This window comes from Dermacentor albipictus, chromosome 4 (assembly GCF_038994185.2).
Source record: "Dermacentor albipictus isolate Rhodes 1998 colony chromosome 4, USDA_Dalb.pri_finalv2, whole genome shotgun sequence".
In the NCBI taxonomy this organism is placed as follows: domain Eukaryota; kingdom Metazoa; phylum Arthropoda; class Arachnida; order Ixodida; family Ixodidae; genus Dermacentor; species Dermacentor albipictus.
Genome location: NC_091824.1, coordinates 118502622 through 118522639, shown reverse-complemented (window position 1 = coordinate 118522639; position 20018 = coordinate 118502622).

The following is a 20018-nucleotide window of genomic DNA, read 5'->3' as shown; positions in this document are numbered from 1 at the left end:
TTGTGTGATGGTGTGCATGAGGCGGGCCAGGCGGTCTCGCTGGGTTGACTTGGTCTTTGTTTCGTCTAGGAGGTGCCGAAATAGATTCCATGTACAACTGCGGTGCTATTCCCTGTCAGCTCGGTTGCAGATCTCGTTCCACTGTTGACGGCACAGGAGCATGCAATGTTGTTCAATGGCCCTATTTAAATCAGCCACCTTCTTCCTCAATTTGCGATTCAGCCGGTGCTGCTTCCAACGCGCCTGTATCGAACGTTTGGCCTCTATCAGATGGGCCAGGCGGCTGTCCATGATGATGACGTCCTCGTCTGTTTCTATGGTCTTTGTGGCTAAGCGCACTGCATCGCGGAGTTCCGCAGTCCAGGTTTCGATCTCTGTGATGTCTTGTGCTGTGGTGAGGCGCCCCTTACGGAATTCGTCCCAGTCCGTCCACTTATGTATAATGGTATTGCTCCGTAATTGGTTGGGTATCGTGATTTCGAGGATGTAGTGGTCACTGCCCAGGTCGACGCCCGTGTTGTGCCATGTTACTTTGCCCGTGTGGTCATTTTTTATGAACGTAAGGTCTGGTGTGGTGTCTCGTGCGACGGAGTTGCCGATGCGCGTAGGATGCGCGGGGTCCGTGATTAGGACACATTTGTGGTCCAGGGTATCCTGCAATAAGTCCCGTCCCTTGGCCGTGTCCTTCACATAACCCCACGCTCGATGGGCGGCGTTGAAGTCCCCTGCGATCAGCAACGTGTTGTCTCTGGCTTGGGTGCTGGCTGTGTGTAGTAGGGTCTTGAATTTCTGTGTTTGGTGCTTGGGGTTACTGTAGACGTTGGCGATGAACAGGCTGCCTTTCCGTTGTTTGCTTGGGATGATTTCGGTGAAGGCGTATTCCACCCTGCTGCGGCCTTGTTTGAGTTGGTGCTCGATGAACGTGAGCCCTTTGCGGACGAACGTGCAGACGCCCTGTCCCTCCGCTTGGCTGATGTGTGCGCGATACCCAGGAAGGGTGGGGGTCACCGTCACCGTTTCTTGAAGCAGGATAATGTCGGGTTTCTTGTTTACTGTGCGAATATGTTGTTGCAGCACGGCTTTCTTGTTGTTGTAACTGTGGCAGTTCCACTGCCAGACCGTAAGGCCCGGTAGTGATGCTATTGTGGATTTGTGTTGGGACATAGTTGTGGCGAGGGTGGGGCTTGCGTCTGTTCTTGGAGGTATGGGTGTTTGGCGAATTCCGCTGAAAAGACGGGGCTGCGGACTATGGGCTTGAGGGTGCCTTCAATGAATTCGAAACGCTCTTGTATGGTGCGGAAGGACGTGGTGATCAGTTCCTCCAGCCGTGCCAGTCGTTGGTCGGTCACGGCAGCCGTGCTGGCGTAGGTGTTGGCGAGCGCTTCAATTTTGGCTTCGAGCTGAGTTTCCAATTGGGTCAGGTCCTTGTAATGTCGTGATGAAGTGCGTGTTCGTTTCTTGGTGGTTGGGTCAGTGGTCTTCTCCTCCTGGGGCTCGTCTTGGGTTTTGTCCTTTGATTCTGTGACTTGGTGCGATAGCGTGTCGGAGTTCTGCTCGGGGACAACGGTGGGTGTTGGTTCGGTGCGTGCTCGTTTCTTGGGGGTTGGATCAGTGGTGTTCTCCTCCTGGGGCTCGTCTTGGGTTGTGTCCATTGATTGTATGCCTTGGTGTGATGGCGTGTCGGTGGCGGGTGTAGGTGTCTCGGGTGACTGCGCTGGTTCTGTCCTTTGATGGGCTTGTTGTGCTTGAAGCTCTTTCTTGACCTCGGCTAGCTCTTCGGCAAGCCGGCGCGTGGTTTCTACCAGGGTCGCATTGGTTGCGCAGAGTTGTTCGAGTTCCTTGTAGTAGGGGCTGGTAGTCCACGCCTGCCAGGTGCTCGGAGTGCTTCGGCCACTAGTGGCGCTGTTGGAGCTGGCGCTGCAGCCTTTAACTTCGCCCTTGGCTACGTCGGCCCAGCTGACTTTGTCACGGGAGCGCGATCGCTTTGCGCCGCAACTGTTCCTGTCCGATGAGTCACGGCCACGGGAAGCGCTGCGCGAGCGGGAGCGTCCTAGGCGTGGAAAGGCGCTTGATTCGAGTGCTTGCTTTCGCTGTTCTTCGGCGTTACGGCGTTCCCATCGCCGTCGCCGCACGACGTACGGAACCTTGTATTTGGCTCTGCAGAGGCGGTCTCCAGTGGGGTGTTCTTCGCCACAGAGCTTGCACTTGGGGACACACTTGTGGCCCTCTCTGGGATTAGAAACACCGCATGAAAGACAAACACGTACGTTTGGTGTGGGGCACACGTCGCGCCTGTGGCCGACCTTGCCGCATACTTTGCACACTTCTATTTGCTTCCTGTAGAGACTGCACGGATAGAGCGTGGATCCATAACGCACATACTTAGGAACCTTGATACCGTTGAACACAACGATTATTGTCGTCGTGTTCCCGATACGCTTCGCTCCCACGGCGAGGGGGTTGTACTTGGTAACAATCTGCTGCATTATTTCGGCTGCGCTGTCCTCGAGCGCTATGCCCCTGATCACGCCCTTGACTGTGTCATGGGCGGTCGTTCCGTAAGCGCTCACTTCGTATATTTTGCCTTGCACGTTGATAGCTTGCATTCGAGCATACTTGTTCGCTCGCTCCTTACAAGGAGTGCTGAGCACCATAATGTTCTGATGGATATTGGGACACGCCATATCCTCAGCTCGATCTGCCTTCTCAATTCCCGCTGCCGCCATGATGGCAGTAGCCACGCATGCAGCTCCCGCCTTGGAAATATCGAGCCCTCCGCGGGGCCGCACGACAATCTTAATTTCTTCCGCAGGCATTGCGGGCATGCGAGCCGCCCGAATAACTGCGGTCCTGACGTTCTTGTTGAATTTAGTCTTCTGCTGAGAGCTCGGAGTATCGGTACGAGAATTCGACTCACCCTGCGTTGCATGCAGGCGTGTTCGGCTCGTGTGCCCACCGTTGTATAGCCATCCGGGCGTGCGATGAAATTCCTCGGGCATAATTTCTTCTCCCTCTACTTACACGCACATTTGGGAAACCTGGGAACCGTGCGTCAAAGCGATGGGGGAAACCTCCATGTTGACGTGGCAGTAGCACGGCTGGCTAGACCCAGAAAGCCTTGGCTTCGCTTAGGCCTAGCAATGCCTGTTGGCGGTGAACCAGGTAAAGTCCGATAAAACGATGAAAAACGCACCTTTGATGGAACGTCGGGTATCGGAGGATAGCGGATACCTTCACGATCACACTGGTAATAAAATCTTCGGGATCCAAACTAATTAGCACTGAGAAAGCGGGCATTAACGGCGGAGCCGATATGAGCACTTCTTTGTCAGCAATGGCTCATACCCACCCTCTCCAAGACCCCAGAATTTCATTTCACATTCTATAACAGGTTCGGGCCCATATAGCCCATACCGGCGGACTTCAAACCGGTTCATATATAATTGCCGCGGCTGCCTCGATGTGAGTAGGATTAATTGCGGAATAACTGCGATGCGGATTAATTTTGACCACTTGGGGTGCTTTAAAACGTCCCTAAGTTTACGTATATAGCGTTTTTTCTCTTGTACGGCGACTGCATTAAACCTCCATCGGAGTGCAGCCGCCGTGGCCAGAATCGAACCTGCGACCTCCAGCTCAGCAGCGCAACACCATAGCTAATGGAATACCGTGGCGGGTTCCATGTAAATTTAAAACACTAATGTAACGCACATGATGAATGAAGCATTTCAATAAGCAACGTGCAAATTTCGACGATTCCTTATTGGCAACTGTTCAGCCAATCACTGATTTGTGTTACGTCGACAAGGCGATTTCTCAAGGCCTGATCAAGTACATACTGCATGGAGGTGATAAACCCACTTCCAGGATCGAAGAACCACCGAGTGTCACAGTACGAGAATCACCGTTAGTTGCTTAAGATGGCCTGTTGACGTGCACCGATTTTGTGCATCGCGAGCATACACCATGGCGACCAGTATGGGGTTGTAGTTGAAATCAAGTTGCTATGTGGCGCCGCAGGTTAAGAACATGTTACGTTATTTATGCGTCGCTCAAAATTATGCGCACTTTCCCAAAGTAAAAGGCAAGTGGTTTAGGAAGGGCCAGCAGTTAACGTCTGGTGTGATATATCGCATGTTGTTGCGGTGCACCTATGTCTCCCTGGGTCTTGACACTGTGATTACGTGAGCTAATTTGACTACTCTTCTGTAGCGATAACATCACACATTCTCGAACAGACATACTCAACACTCAAACAATGAGCAAGTCTGCACCATTCTGATTAGATCTTTTCGTTGTCTTCAGGTCTAAGGACTTGAAGATAATCTATGAGAAATGACTATACTCGTCGTCAAGGCCTTTTACTGGAGTACATGGCAAGTTCAATATGCAGGACATTTCGAAGGAGCTAGGGCACAATAGCATTATACAAACTTCAGCACTCATATCAGTTAAATGAGGATTAGTTGTGGACATCAAAGAATACAATATTTTTATTGCCACTATATGTGCAATACTACATGGATGTCATAGGTATAGTTATATATATAACATCTTCAGATGTTAATGAGTATATCTGTTACACCGAATTTTTAAGTTAAGCGAGTCTGTGTGGAGAACAAACCGATAACATGCAGCAGATGTGCATACGTCGGCAATACACCTGTTACCAACCGCCAAACAGTCCATCGCTTTCATCCTGCATCGGGCTCTAAACCGCTTGCGTTCACCATCAGAACAGCATGCGCTCTGATAAGCTCTAGAAACATAAACACCCGCCGCAGAAAATAGCTGCTCAAATAGTTGTTAGGGCATATATACGCTACAGATGGTGAAAATGTTCATCTCCTAATGTATTTTCTTTCTACCGCTCGCATGGGTAGTCGAACAGTGCTTAAAAGAACGTTAACGAGTCCAATAATTTCTGTAGGTCGAATAATGTTGGATTAATTATGCCGCTGTGGAGGTATGTATGCACAACAAAAGGGGGTGAAAGCATGGACAATTTTTGTTGAGCACGAAAGAGCTAAGGTGTAGGTAGCTGGAAAATTACTGATATATCGCGCCAGAAAGGCCTGCCACTTATATTGTGCTAAGGAGTGCCTCTCAACTAACAGCTCCCTGCGCCTCTTTGACAACTGACAACGCTGGAACGCGGCAGCGGATAATATCATTAGGGTGACAGAAGTTGCACGAGTGTCCCCAGATCAACAACGTTTTCTATAGAGGAACAACATCGCTGGAAGCCAGTCATGATATGATGATGCCCCTGATGCCACTTCGGACATGCAAGATCTATTCTCCTGTTTGCTTGGCCGGTGTGTATACATCCGCAGAATGCATTTGGAGAGTACGGCGCGATTTCTAGATGCTAGTTTCACGTATTTGTAAGTAATTAAACAACTTGCATTTGTGCACTGAGCAACTGTGGCAGGCTGCTAAAAGTCCTCGAGGAGCGAAAAAAGAAGAGCCAGAAAAGAAATGCAAGGCCCGGAGGCCAAACAGATGCAGGCCTGGTTTACTATGCTATGCACAAAGGGAACAACATAAAGTGAAATAAAGGAAACAGAGAATTGCAGTTGTGCGGACACGCCAGGTGCACATCACGCTTACCAGTAGTCGTTGAGGCCAAATCGACTGCAGAAACTGCGGCTGTGTCCGCGTAGCTTTCTTAGCGATGACGCTCGAGGTCTTGCATGGTCCATGAAGCTTTATTTCTGAATATATAGTATACTGAGATCTGCCGGTGCAGTCAATAAGTTCCTGTTGAAAAGGTCTAAGAGCGCATGGCGATCGAGTCTGTTGCCCAAGGTAACATGGATTTTATCGATACACCACACTTACGTAAGGCATGACTTCACGCCTATGGCAAAAACGTTTCTTTCTTAGCACGAAGTCTGACCGAGCTTCAGGTACACCTCAGTTACATGGCTTCAGAAAAACTCTGTTACCGACCGCTCCACTCAAACAACTTAGTATTGTGTTTTTCTTGAGCAGTGCCATGACCTCCATTTTCGACTGTATGCCTCATGTATATATAGTCGTCTGCATTTGAAGGTATACCACTTGCACTACAGATATTCCGTTGTAATCTTCTCACATAGCGGCGACAACAGCTGTGCGACTTCACTGATCAGGTGTGTCTTAGAAAACTGGCGCTATTTCGTGACTCAAAGCCAGCCCGAAAATTTATTTCGGCATAGTTTTCATGAGCATTTGGAATGAAGTGCTGCATACGCTGCGGCATAATCCGTACTACTGGCGCTCGATCATCGCACGAAGAGAACCATCAGTTGGTTGTTGTTCGTCTTTCAAAGGCAAGCGCTGCGAGGTAAATTAGTTTGCCTGCTCCACATTCGCTCTCATATGCTAACTAGAGTAGGCCAAATTTGACGAGCATCAGCCTGCACACTCTGAACCCTTCCGCGCCGCTGTGATATTCATAAGGACACCACAAACGCAGGGACGCTCTTTGAGTATATAAGCTGCGGCTTGGAGTCGTCTTGACGAAAGTTCACGAAAGTTCACTGAATTCTATCCCGTTTTCAAATAATTGATTGACAATGCCGCATGCAATGAGTCCACGTGAGAAGAGGCCACTGATCATCTCATGTTCCACAGTCTTTGCCTTCATCTGCAAAAACGGTCGCTTTACATTGGATTGTGATGATCAAATCAGGCCGACTGCTGGCCGCAAAAAAAAAAGAAAGAACTAGAACATCGGCTTTGCCGTCCATCGGTTCACGTGTATTTAATTTCACTGCTATGTTTGGTTGCTTGCTCTTCTTTCGCAGACATAACATGCGTCAGAGGATGATCGCAGCCTCTGTAGAAGCTGCCAAAGTCATTGCCAATTTGGTTAATAGTGTATTCAAACGACGCTACCATTGTACATGAGTCCAAATCATATATCCTCCTGAGTTCCAGCCATGGGACTTTTGTCCAAATGTATCAGACATCATTAACTCCGCACTACGCAGCCATCAGCGCATTTTATCCCTCGAAACTCAGTTGTCCAATATTTTGGACGTGTGCTTGCGCCATCTATGAAGTTTTGTCGAAACCGCGTTAGTTTTATTGCTGCCAGGGGGGTTCAAAGTAGAGCAGCTTTCTACGATGATCACCGGTAAGTGTTGTTTCTAGTAAACTTTGAGCATTTTTGCAGCATATCTGCCATTTAAAGGAAAGGCAATGCGTCAGAGAACACGCAGAAATGAAAATTTTATTTGTTCGTCTGCTCAATTTTTTTTCTGCAATAAAGTGCTAACTTGGACCGGTTGGTATATGTCCGAAAAAAGGAAAAAAACGAACAGCTCAAACAAAGAAAAGTGCAGACTGAGAGAGACAAGACGCTCACTATCATCGAATATTTTATTGTGCACACAGCAATATATAAAAGAGCTTGACTATGCAGGAGAGAGAGGAAGATAGAGAGGAAGATAGAGAAGATAGATAGGAAGATCGTCAGGAAGATAACCACGATGAACAATATGAAAAACAGCACAAATAGGCGGTCGCCATCATTTACGTGCAAGATACAGATACGTGATTTCGTTGGTGAAGAGCAATATCGAATGCACACTCACGCACATATCGCTTTTTTTTTTTGTCAATACAAAAGACTTCGTCGATCTCACGTGTACGCTGGTCACCATAGCGCCTTGTTATTTTTCTTTGATTAAATAATGCACGACAACCACAACGGAAGCTATGCGTAGCTAGGTGGCTGCCAACACACCCGTTCATTAAATTTATATGTTTTCTGAGGTGGTCATTTACACAACAGCTAGTTTGGCAGATGTAGCATTGCCCGCACCAGAGGTGAATCTCCTACACTACGTTATGGCAACAATCAAGAAATATTTTTGTGTGTTTCTTAGCACTCGTGCGATGCCCCGTGTCTTCCTTATTCACTCTTTGATTCTTCGCTGAAAAAAAGAAGAAGAAGACAACTCTGACGCCTACCTTTCCTGCTGCCTATTTTATGCAATGAGACCCTCGGTGCAAATAAAGTATGACCGCGGTTCCTGAATCCAACATCCTTTAAGTTATTTTTCATTTGTCAGGTTTTTGCTGTTCTTATGCGTCTGCTGGAGGACATTCGGCAATGGTAGACAATAAATTGTCCGGGTAGCCTGCCATTCGCAGTCGTAGCACCTGGTAGTCAAATATTTCTCAGGAACTCGCGCATCTTGCATGTAAATGATGGCGAACACTTAGTTGTGTGTTTTTTTATATCCTTCATAGTGGCTATCTTCCTGACGATGCATTCCCGCTTTGGCATGCTCTCTTCGCCCTCCTGCCTATTCAAGCTCCTGTATATATTGCTGTGCTGTGCTCCCGTAAATATTGCTTGACACTCTGCGCTTCGTTTGTCTCAGCTAGCACGTCCACTTGTTTGCGCTGTTATTCTTTTCCTGCCATACTCGTTTGATATTGCATGTCGAACACGTGGGACGCTGGCACTCAGCGCGCTCTTTCTTTCTTTTTTTTTTTTACCATGCAGATGCGATCGCCGATCCAACGCGCGTCCTTTTGTTGCTAAGTCATTTGCGCGTTCTGCTCATTATTATTATTTTGTTCGTTAAAAGTTCTTTTTCTTTTTTTCGTTCAAGAAACCGGCTTCGAGTGTCAGATGATACGGCGGATAAGATTCCGCAACGAACAGCCACAGGGGACCCATCGGATATCGACCTATAGGATATACCACTGTAGTTGACCTTATAGCATTTTGGCAACTCTGGCAGGTTCTCGCGCTAAAGCAGAAAGCGGTGAGGACGAGACAGTAAGGGCCAAACAATGAAACCCTCCTTTCCTCAGTAAGGAAGCCTTCATTGCGGTGAGGCCACCTTATGTCACTCTGAAAGCTTCCTAACTGAGGCGCCCTCGGTGAAGGCTTCCTTGGTACTTCCTCAGCATAAGCAGCCAAACAATGAAATCTTCCTTTACCTCACTAAGGAAGCCTTCATTGCGGTGAGGCTACCTTATGTCACTCTGAAAGCTTCCTTACTGAGGGGCCCTCGGTGAAGGCTTCCTTGGCGCTTCCTCAGCGTAAGGTAGCTCCAAAGCTACCTTCATGCGTCCTTACGCCGCTCCTGGCCCTGAACTAGCGCTTCACCTCACTGCTTAACCACGTGGCATTCGCTTGCGCATGCGCACTGTCGCGCACCTGCGGAGAAGCGCGAGCACGGTACGTCTTGCCAGGCATGTTCGTTTCAGTCACGCGTTCGGCATGAAAGCATTGCTAGGCGTTGCTAGGCGTTGCAAGACGCCGGCGTGCCAGCGTTGCTGGAGCACATCAAGTTTTGCACTGTAATGCTCAACTTTTTTTAACTTTAGTAAACAAAACTAGAAGAAAGCGTCCACGTTTCTCTATATTAGCTATTCAATTTAAAGATTGTGCGACGATACAACATTTTTAATAGAATAATGGTGTTCGCGGAAAGATTTGAAGAAATAATCTCGAACACAGGCACGCGGCAACCACTCCTTAGGTGAGGACGGGTGAAGGGAGCTTTCAGAGTACGCTTGCTTCCTCCATCGGTCCTTCGCTTTAAGGAGGCCTCACGTAAGGTTAGGAAGCGCTCGAAGGAAAGGAACGTTTTATTGTTTGGGCCAAGCTACCTTCATGGATCCTTACGCCGCTCCTGGCCCTGAACGAGCGCTTCGCCTCACTGCTTAACCACGTGACGTTTGCTTGCGCATGCGCGCTGTCGCCCACCTTCGGAAAAGTGCGAGCACGGTACGTTTCGCCAGGCACGTTCGTTTCAGTCACGCGTGCGGCATGGAAGCGTTGCTAGGCGTTGCACGACGCCGGCGTGCCAGCGTTGCTGGAGCACATCAAGTTTTGCACTGTAATGCGCTACTTCTTTAGGTTTAGTAAAGAAAATTAGAAAAAAGCGTCCACGCTTCTCTATATTAGATCATCACCTTAAAGCTTGTGCGACGATACAACCTTTTTTATTGAATAGTGGTGTTCGGGTCTTCGCCTAAAGCTTTTAAGAGATAATCTCGAACACAGGCGTGGCGGCAACCGCTCCTTACGTGAGGACGGGTGAAGGGAGCTTTCAGAGTATGCTTGCTTCCTCCATCGGTCCTTCGCTGTAAGGAGGCCTCACGTAAGGTTAGGAAGCGCTCGAAGGAAAGGAACGTTTCATTGTTTGGGCCTAAGGGTGTAGCATGAAGATGAAGGTCTTTCTTCCTTTGTTTTTCCTTTTTTGTCTTGCACCAAGTGCAATCTGTTCTACTGCATCACAAAGGATAGGCGATGCTTCGAAATAGCTTAAAGGTGTGAAAACGAACAGTGATCAATATGAAAGATGAATTATGGACAACACATTTTATATAACTATCACAGTATCTCTATGAAATGGAGCTACATGCTTATATTTAGTACCATACTGACGTTACGCTGCGTGGTAAGCCAGGTGAAAAAAAAAACAAGAAAAATAGTTCGCAAGTGAGCACAAGAGTGGACAAATTTTTCTTAATCAAGCGAAAACTCACTTTTCTTTTTGGCGCGTTTGATAATTTTGAGGGGGCGATCTATAACCAATTTTATGCAGTTTTGTAGCCATTTCCTTTGTTAAATTTGCCCTGTGTTACTGCATGCCCACCAGCTCCAAAATTACCGGATATAGTTCCAGAGTCCAATATATTAGGCATGACGCTATGCTAAACAATCAACATGATTGAAATAATCAATTTTATGTTTCATCCTTGCAATCTACAGGGATCTTTTCCTAGAAAACTCACAAAAATCTCCACCTGACTCACAACAGTCAGGTGGAGCTGCTGTGCTCGTGCTGTGTGCCGGACAATAACGCGTGCGCTCCAGAGATCATGGTTGCTTTAGACGCCTCTCATTTGAATGCACGTGTCGAAGAAACGCCATTTCTCGCCAAGAAAAAAATGTAGCGGAAAATAAAGCAGCAAAACGAGTCGCGGAAGTGAAGGAATCAGGACGAGAACGGGCGCGAGTTGTCAAGAGACCGCGGTGTTAGCCACGAGAGAACTCGGAAAAGGCGGGATTTTGCTTGCGCGCGGCTCCTGCTCGGACCACACTCCCATGCATGCATCGGGTTGCGCTGGTCGGCAGCGTGAGGAGAAAAAAACAACAACAAAAAAAGGTACACAACCCCGAAACGGTGCTTATACCGTGGCGGCGCCCGCTTTCAAGCGCACAACGGTGCACCCGTCCGCGTCCATGCCGTCCAGCTCCGTTAGGAGGATTTCAAAGGCGCTTTGGCTTACATTTTCTGCATTCAGCGGTCTTTGCATGGGAAACCGGTCGGGCCGGGAGAGTGGGTTGCGTCGAGAGAGGCAGCCCCCAGTGACATCATCGCTGGATAGAAAGGGTGGCGCCATGCTATCTGCATGCTATCTGCATCCCACCGTTCTGACACGCATGCAAAAGTATTGCGGACAAACTAATTCCGCGAAAGCACGTCGCAGGCGCGTAAAGAAAAGAAAGAACTCAGTGCGGCAAGGCTTTTCCTCTCCCAGTTTGTCTTTGCGCGCTCAACTTTAAGTCCCCTGTGTATACGTAATGCTGGCTCTCCTCCCCTAACTTGGTTTTGTGGGCTCAGTTGTACACGTCCTGCATGGGTTAAGGCTAATTTGTGCATTCGAGTGCCTAGTTATCTAGCTTTGCAAGTCAACTGGGTAGTAAGAGTCGACGAATGAGGCGAAACTTTCTCACATCTAAAGCCTATAGCGACTGAAAGCCACAGTACTTGATTTATTTGTACAATAATATCTGCGCTCCGTTGATTTACCGCTTGTGCGCCCTGTAGATAGCACTGTCAAAATGTCAAATTTGTCGCGAAACTCATGTTTCGTAAAATATGCAGTCATACGGTATGTGCACCTGCAGGCTATACGATAAATCTAGGTAATTGATGCAAAAAAAGTATGCATATATATCTACAATAACACTTGACGAGATTCGACGTCCCAGTGCTGCAGAGTACAAGCTGAGAGGCGTAGCGGAAAGGTCCTGATAAATTTTGGTCACTTCGAGTGCATTACTGGCACGTAAATTTAAGTACGCGAGCATTTTTCCATTTCGTAATCGGAATGTGGACGCCGCTGGCATTAATCGAATTCTAGGCATTGTATAATAAGGGTTTTATTTATTTATTTATTTATTTATTTATTTATTTATTTATTTATTTATTTATTTATTCTGAGAGCCCTGCAGTACTCAGAAGCAGGGCGCCACTGCGTATTCTGACAGTAAACGTTCTAAGGAAACTCACCAGTTGCTCGAGCCATATGAAGTTTGACTACAGAGATTAAGAAACTTCACAAGCTCTTCACGTATACAGAAACGGGACCCTTTCAAGGCAACCATTGTTGCAGTGTTTGTAGCTCAGTCTTTTCTGCCTAAGTATAACTTTTCTTTCTCGCGAGTGCTTTTTGTGAGTATAGCTTAGTTTAATCACCGGTTTCTTAACGTCGGCCGCAGACCGGTACCTACACACACCGACTTTGTCCTAGAAGACTCTCTCCTTTGCGTTCACTAAGGCGTCAAAGGTTTCTGTCTTTTCTCACTTCCAATACTCAAGATATGGCTCGCACCTACTTAGGCTGCTATTGAGCAAGAAGAATGTAAGCTTATTACGTCAAGTGTGTTTTTTGCTTGATCCCTTCCTAAACAAATAGTTTATACGAAAGAAGGCGCTTTCCCTCCAAATGGGGTTTAATTATAATGATAATTTGCGCTTCGTACCCAAGCGACGACCATCTTTGCGTCTCTGTTCAGGAGAGCTTCAGTCTAGCTGAGGATGGTACCACTGCCCGCATTGAACAATTAACAAACCGAAGATTTGTGCAAGGTAGCTTAAGTTTGCCTTTCCCAGGTCTATGCTTTTATTCATCACATCGAGTGGACGGAAAACGAAATCACGCAGACTCCGGCGGCAAAGTCCACACACACACACAAAAAAAGTACATGCCAAATGAGGCAAGAGGCGTTTCCACGGCAACACCCAGATCCCGGGAGGGGGAGAAGGGGGAGAGGAGGTCTCTTCCTCGTTCAAACCCTTTCCAGCCCGAAAGACTCGATTAGGCCTCAAAATGGCGCGCTTTGCGCTACAGTGGCAACAGGAGGCACATGGTACGCGGAGCGGCGGTGCCTGTTGGCGAGAGGTCGGCGCCCCGTGCGTTTCAATTCCAGCGGATACTTGCAAATAGTAAAGACAACAAATGCTCATAGCCTTGCGCTTTCAGAAGTTTGGGTACAAATGTAAAGCTTGAGAAAAAAAAGAAGCTGCAGCAGCAGAACCCTTTTGAGCTAATTGGTGAGTTGACAATGTGAAGGGACAGGGCATACATGGGACGATGGCTCACACGGGACGGCAACGCTGTATTTCCTGTGTCTTTTAGCCGTCGTCCCGTGTTTGCGCTGTTTCTTCACCATGTTGAGAGAGAAAAGAGGTCCTCTGTGGGGTTTTGAGATATCTTCTTTGATTTCTCACATCAAATTGATGCATGTATTCAGTGAACCTGCCTAAGTTACCCAAGAATCACGCGAGTCGACACACCTACAACCGGCTGGCGAGTAGCGTCGTTGGCGGGTGTGGTTAAAGGCGTATACACCTGACGGCCCTTTCACTGTCAACCATGGGCTACCCACCGTGGTTGCTCAGTGACTATGGTGTTAGGCTGCTGAGCACAAGGTCGCGGGATAGAATCCCGGCCACGGCGGCCGCATTTCGATGGGGGCGAATATGCGAAAACACCCGTGTACTTAGATTTATGTGCAGGCTAAAGAACCCCAGGTGGTCGAAATTTCCGGAGACCTCCCCTACGGCGTGCCTCATAATCAGAAATTGGTTCTGGCACGTAAAACCCCATAATTTAACCACGGGCTTATTCGAAGCCCACTAGTTTGGGCATCGCAGATATTCTCGCAACTACAGGCGAAGCCTGCGTGCTCGTCACGCTGACACAAAGAAGTGTTGCAGTCATGTTATTCCTGGCCGACGATATCAGACATCCCTTTTACATAAAACTGGGGAACATGCTGCACGTGCCACACGAGCTACGGCAGTACGAAGTGGCTTCCTCCAATAATTTCCTGACCTGGAGTGCAGGCTTGCTTCTTTGCCGTGAGAGTGTCACTCAAAGTGTACACACACATGATAACAACGAGTGAGGCGCCTTTCGAGTGCCATTATGCAGAAAGCGACACACCAGTTCTTGTCCTGTGCACAGCGACGTGGTCGCCAGTCTTCATTCTGCGCCCCAACCCTCCTTTATTGTACATATGTATTTTTTAAAAACCACCGTATATACTCTTGGAAACCGTCCCGCGTGCGCACTGTGTGTTCGAGGGGAAAGCCAGAAATCCAGATTAGTTCGAAGGTAAGAAAGAAACGGAGCGAATGCGTCTTAACAGAATTCGCGGGAATTGTGTGGATTATGGTACGTCTGCTCCACGCGTTTACCGGTGATACATCACTGCCGTCCGCGTATAGCCTCCCCCCTTTGCCCGGCATGGCCAGGCAGCCGAGACAGAAGCCGTGGCGGCATTTTTTTTTTTTCTTCTCGCAACCGGGGGAAAACTCGCCGTCTGCGGCAGTAGCGCAGCCGGCATAAACAAGGCACAAGTAAATAGCCACCGGTGCCGTGAGAGCTGCGCGCTCGCTCACGCTGCGGGACATGGCAGTCGCCGGCGGAACCAATCAGGAGCCACAGCTTGGGAATCAATGACGGCAGGCAACATGGCGTCGCTGGCTCCCGTGCGCTGCCGCCATCTGGTGGTGACTCGCGGAATTAGGCTACCGCGTTTTCTCGTTTGTAACCAACGTAGTTATCGTCTGTTTTATTTACAACCGCTGCGGAGAAGAAATATCTTGGCTGGAAGCAGGAGGGCAACTCTTGTTGAACACCTTTGGCGGGGGGCATTGCATCAAAATGAACCTGAGCGAGTGAGGGATTAGAGGCATCCGTCTTCTGAAAAATCGTTAGAGATTTTTCGTCGCCTCTTGTTTTCTACTTCTTCTTTATTTTGTGTGCGTGTGTGTTATCGACCGAAATATAAGCATTAGTGCCTGAGGGAACCAGATGACACAGTAAGACATGTTTAATGCGACATTTAAAGTCATCCGTAGCGTCTCACGAAAGAACGTCAAATGATGCCAGGATGCAGCGGAACTGTTCCGAAAGATGACCAGGGGTTGAATTTTACGAAGCCTCAGGTACGTAAGCGCTGTTTTTTTATTGACCGGCCGCCATCCCTAATAATATATTCAACATCACGACTGGCTGCAATATGCTCTTACGAACACTTCTATCATGCGAACGTTCTTTTTTTGTTTTGTTTATACTGTCGATACTATCAGGCATCATAACAAGAATGGCATTTACATAGTTATCTTACAATGTAACAACAATAATTCGCGCAATATTAAGATTACGCACAATACATAGACAATTAGCAAAGGAAAACAATATAGTAGGCAGAAAAATAGCGTAATACATTGTAATAATATTGCGAAAAGCAAGAGGTAATAAAAAAGATACACAATTTACAAAGGTGAACAAAATGTTAGGCATTAGGTACACAACACATGGCAGTAAATTTAAGAGTCACAAGGGGTAATGAGATAGTCTGTCAAGTAGCAATGGTGGTAGGTAATAATTACAACTGAAAAAAAGGTAAACAATTTGCATAAACAATGGTACTCCGTAATGGCAAGTAATACAAGTTATAGAAGTTAGGTATGCACAACAGGTAGTAATCCATAGGATACGTTTCAGGTGTCGTGAAATAAATTGAGACTAGGTACGCAATATAATGAAATAAAATAAAGTGGCACGGAAATAAATGGTGCCTGAGGAAACCAGATGAGTCCAGATTCCAGAAAACCAGATTTATTAATGGGGCTGAGGTGAACAGAGCGGCGTTCATTTCAAATGCACATGACTTCCGGTGAAAATTGACAACTGCGCTTTATATATTTCAAGTTATCTACATAAGCCGACAACGAAAAAAAAAATATCGCCATGAGAGATTCCCAAGTTATAGGTTTTGTAACACGGCACAGGTATACACAGGTAAAGTTGTTGCTATATAAGGCTCTATCATTTTCTGATCTAAACTACTGTCCATTAGTGTATGCGACTGCTACTATCACAAACATTAAACAAATATAGGTCCTACAAAAAAGAATTCTTCGAATCGTTTGCGATATATCATGCGGGTATACTACCATACATTTGCTTAATGTCCATGGAATTATAGATATATTCAATTTACATGCTTACAAAGTGCTTTGCAATTATAGAAAAGAGCAAGAACAATCGCTAGACTCTATAACAAAGTTAGCATCTTTGCACCCTTTCAAATCTCCGTACACACTCCGTCAGAAAACAGCTTGGGTGTCACGTAATGTAAGGGCAAATTTCGGTTATGATTTACTGACATTTCCGCTTACCAACGTTTCAAATACACATCTCGTTATCTGCGGATTTATGTTACTGGTCGCCGCCTGACAGGAATAGCTACTTAATGACGGGCTTTGTCCATAGGTTCTGCATAGAAGCATGCATGCTACAGTGTTCAATTTACTTGTCGAACGCGCTAACCGATTGCTCCTTTTTTTTTTTTAGCGTTTTCCTCTGCCATCTTTCTAACCCCTATCCCCCATCCCCAGTTCAGGGTAGCAAACCGGAGACTCATATCTGGTTAACCTCCCTGCCTTTCCTCTTCATTCTCTCTCTCTCTTACTTGTCGAGTTTATGTGCACATCTTCAAGTGTTGTCCCTTTTTACTTATATTTTAATGGTTGCAGAAGCTTTGCGAGCTCTGGATGTTTTTTTGATAGGTGCGTATGGTATGTACGAGGCCGAATGAAAGACCTTCCGATGTTTTCCCTGTTATTGTTTTTCATTACGAAAATATATCCGTTAATTTGAGTGCAAAATGTATTATGTTCCCTGCTGTTGCCTGCTGTAAAAAGTGGGAGGCCAATGTCAAGTGTTTCTCGCTTTATAGTCGCACGCCTTCCATCAACCCGTATTGATGGGAAATAGATACCATTACTATTATTATGAAACAACACGCGCGCGTTACAATCCAAAAGGGTCACGGCAATATCTACGCGGTCATGCTCACTACCAGCTGATGACTAAACTCGGTAGTTATTTAACAGATCATGTAACTATATCCTTCAATAATGGTTGTCATGAAGTAATATGTACTCAATTTGTTCCAGCTACATACTCAGTTCCAGGCAAGTTTCAGGGATGGGAGGAACGTTTTGGTACTATAGCAATACAGATGACTTTCGCCGGACTTTGTTAGTGTCAATGCAAACTAAAGCTGGAGTCGCTATCTCTGCCGACCCTGATAATGCTATCGCGTGCAGAAAGTGTGTACTTTGCAATTGTATACGTTAATTATGTTAACTAAACTTTAAAACTTTCAAACTTTTAAAGCACGGCCGTCGCTCACCTGGGGCGTGATGACCTGTGAGTTCGTTTTCGGTCTATTCGTGATCAGAAGTCACGACCAGTTACACGTGAACGCAAAACCCTTGCGTACTATGGTAAAAAAGCAGTGCGCATACAATATAGAAAAGGTGTACATCATCAGATTATTTAACGCTAATGAACTCGTAGCACTAATTTACATCTTTGTTATATCGGTCCTTGCAGCGTTTATTTGCCTCTGTTATTCTACTTATCAGTCCTGTCCGATCACGTTTACTCACCCTTTCAAGATTATTGGCTTTCAGGGGTGAGAATGATGTGTTTTCTAAACTTATCATTTATTCTAGTGAGTCGCGATAATCCTTTTTTTTTTGGAAAGAAGAAGATCAGATTCATCTACTCGTCGTTGTGCCTATGCCACATGTCACAAACACTTACTCACTGACGGTATAGTATCAGTTGACTCAAATATAAACACTACATCCCGTCTTCAGCACTGGTATACCTGGCACACGTATGCACGCAGTTTCTTTTTCGCATGCTCTATAATTTTAATCTCGCAAATCTTAAACGGACGTTCGGTAAAGTTTTTGCCGTTTAACTGTGCGCCTTCGTGCAGGCAGGGTACAGTTCAATGCTGGTCAATACACAGCCTGTACAATACGGATATTGCTATATAAATTTTACGTTATCATACGAGAATTTATTCACATTTCTCTTTCAATCTATCTTTATGTCTGATTTTTCTCGTAAATAATGTGTGCGTGTTAGAACTTGAAGTTCGCATGAACTATATATAGTGAAAAGCTGGAAAAAGAATCTGAAGTTTTTTTTCTCACGAATAAACTCCTTAAGGCAGTCCTTTGCTGCAAAGAAAATGGCAAATATCCAGAGCCCTAATCAGATGTGAAGCACGTAGGAAAATTTCTAGATGCAAAGCCTTCAGCTCCAAGCCCCATGAATTAATAAACGTCTTTTCTGAGAGATCAATGAGCAGTTTTCCGTGTTGACGTTTAATGTGCGCAACGAATTTACGCTGCAGAAAAAAGAATGTATTTAACAAAAGAGCTTCTCTTTGCTGTCCAAATCAGGGAAGACAAGAGGTTCTAAGAACTGCACGTAAGCCAGCTGTCACAAAAATGTCTTACACTAGAATAGTTGATAAGAGCAAATTTCAGCTATCCTGATACTGGACATACTATTAGCGAAGGCGGTCGATCGGCCAATAGCAAAGAGCACTTAGGAAGGAAAAGCTTTGCGAATTCGGTCCGTAGTTGTCATGTATGTACCAAAATTACTGAACGCGAAGTTTGAGTGAATTGCTTATACGCCCTGCGTTGCGACCAAGCGCCATGGATCTTCTTGGTACAGAGCATGCAGATATTACAGGAAAGGTCTTGCATCGCAAAGTGTCCTGTGTGGCATGACATAAGCTAAGCAAATACCTGTGAAGCGCCTTTCAAATAACTAATCGCGAGCCCCTCATTTCGTGTTTTACCACAAGAATTAACTTGCTTTATCGCATATCTGTTGCACTCATTGGACTTACGAGAACGTAAAACAAAAGGCAGCACGAACGACAAGAATCGGCTTTTTGTTAACAGTGTCAAATGCATACTCCGACATTCATTGCTTAAATAGCCGTTTCCTACAGAAATATAAAGTGTGAGAAAATGTAGTTGGTTTAAGAGCTTTAGTGTTAAGAGGCGGAGTAAATAGCCTTCATTTAAAATGGATGTTCAGGTCGAGCTCAGGCGCCTTGTTGCGAATAAAGTCACTACGTATATACGAAAGCAATTTTTGTGTCTTCCATCTACTGTCGCCAGTGCGATGTGCCCAAATATATTGAACATTGCTTTGAAAACTGGCGAAATGCCACTTTATTTTGGGAAGTACTTTATTTTGGGAAGGCGCCCCATGCTCGACCTTTCATGCATTCAATCTGCTATCACGCTATAGTGTTCAGAAACCATCGCCTGACATTCCAGAGGAAAAAACAATGTTTCACTCGAAAACCACTCACAAAAGCCATTTTCCTCACTGCTTTCACACCCAATTTGCCTCATAGAATATTAACAATATTAAATATTAAATATGGAGACTTCCCCACAGACATTTCTGTTGTACTATTATTCTTTCGTCATGAGAAACCGTAACGGTTTTACGTACATAGCTCTGAGCACTCATCGAGCTCCACAGAGACAGAGAGAGCGAGAGAGAACCCTTTAATGAAAGGCACATATATTAGCCGGCGTACAGACATCGCTGACATGATACTCTGCGTTGGGAAGGGAATTGGGGAGCGAAAGGGAAGAGAGAGGCGCAAAAAAAGGAATAAATTAAAAAAAAGGGCACTGAGTGTTCTGATTCATGGGCAACGATGTGCTATGGTAAAGTCATTCAGTGGGGGCAGAATTCGTTGCGTTAAAGGTACATGAGGGCGGCACAGCAGAGCTAAAGGTTGTCGAGTTGACCAATGTTTTCGAAGTATGTTCCATAAACGAAAAGCCTGCTGGCGTCAGACAATATTGAAGTAAAATATCAACAGGAAGAGACTTCAGTTCTTTGTGGAGCTC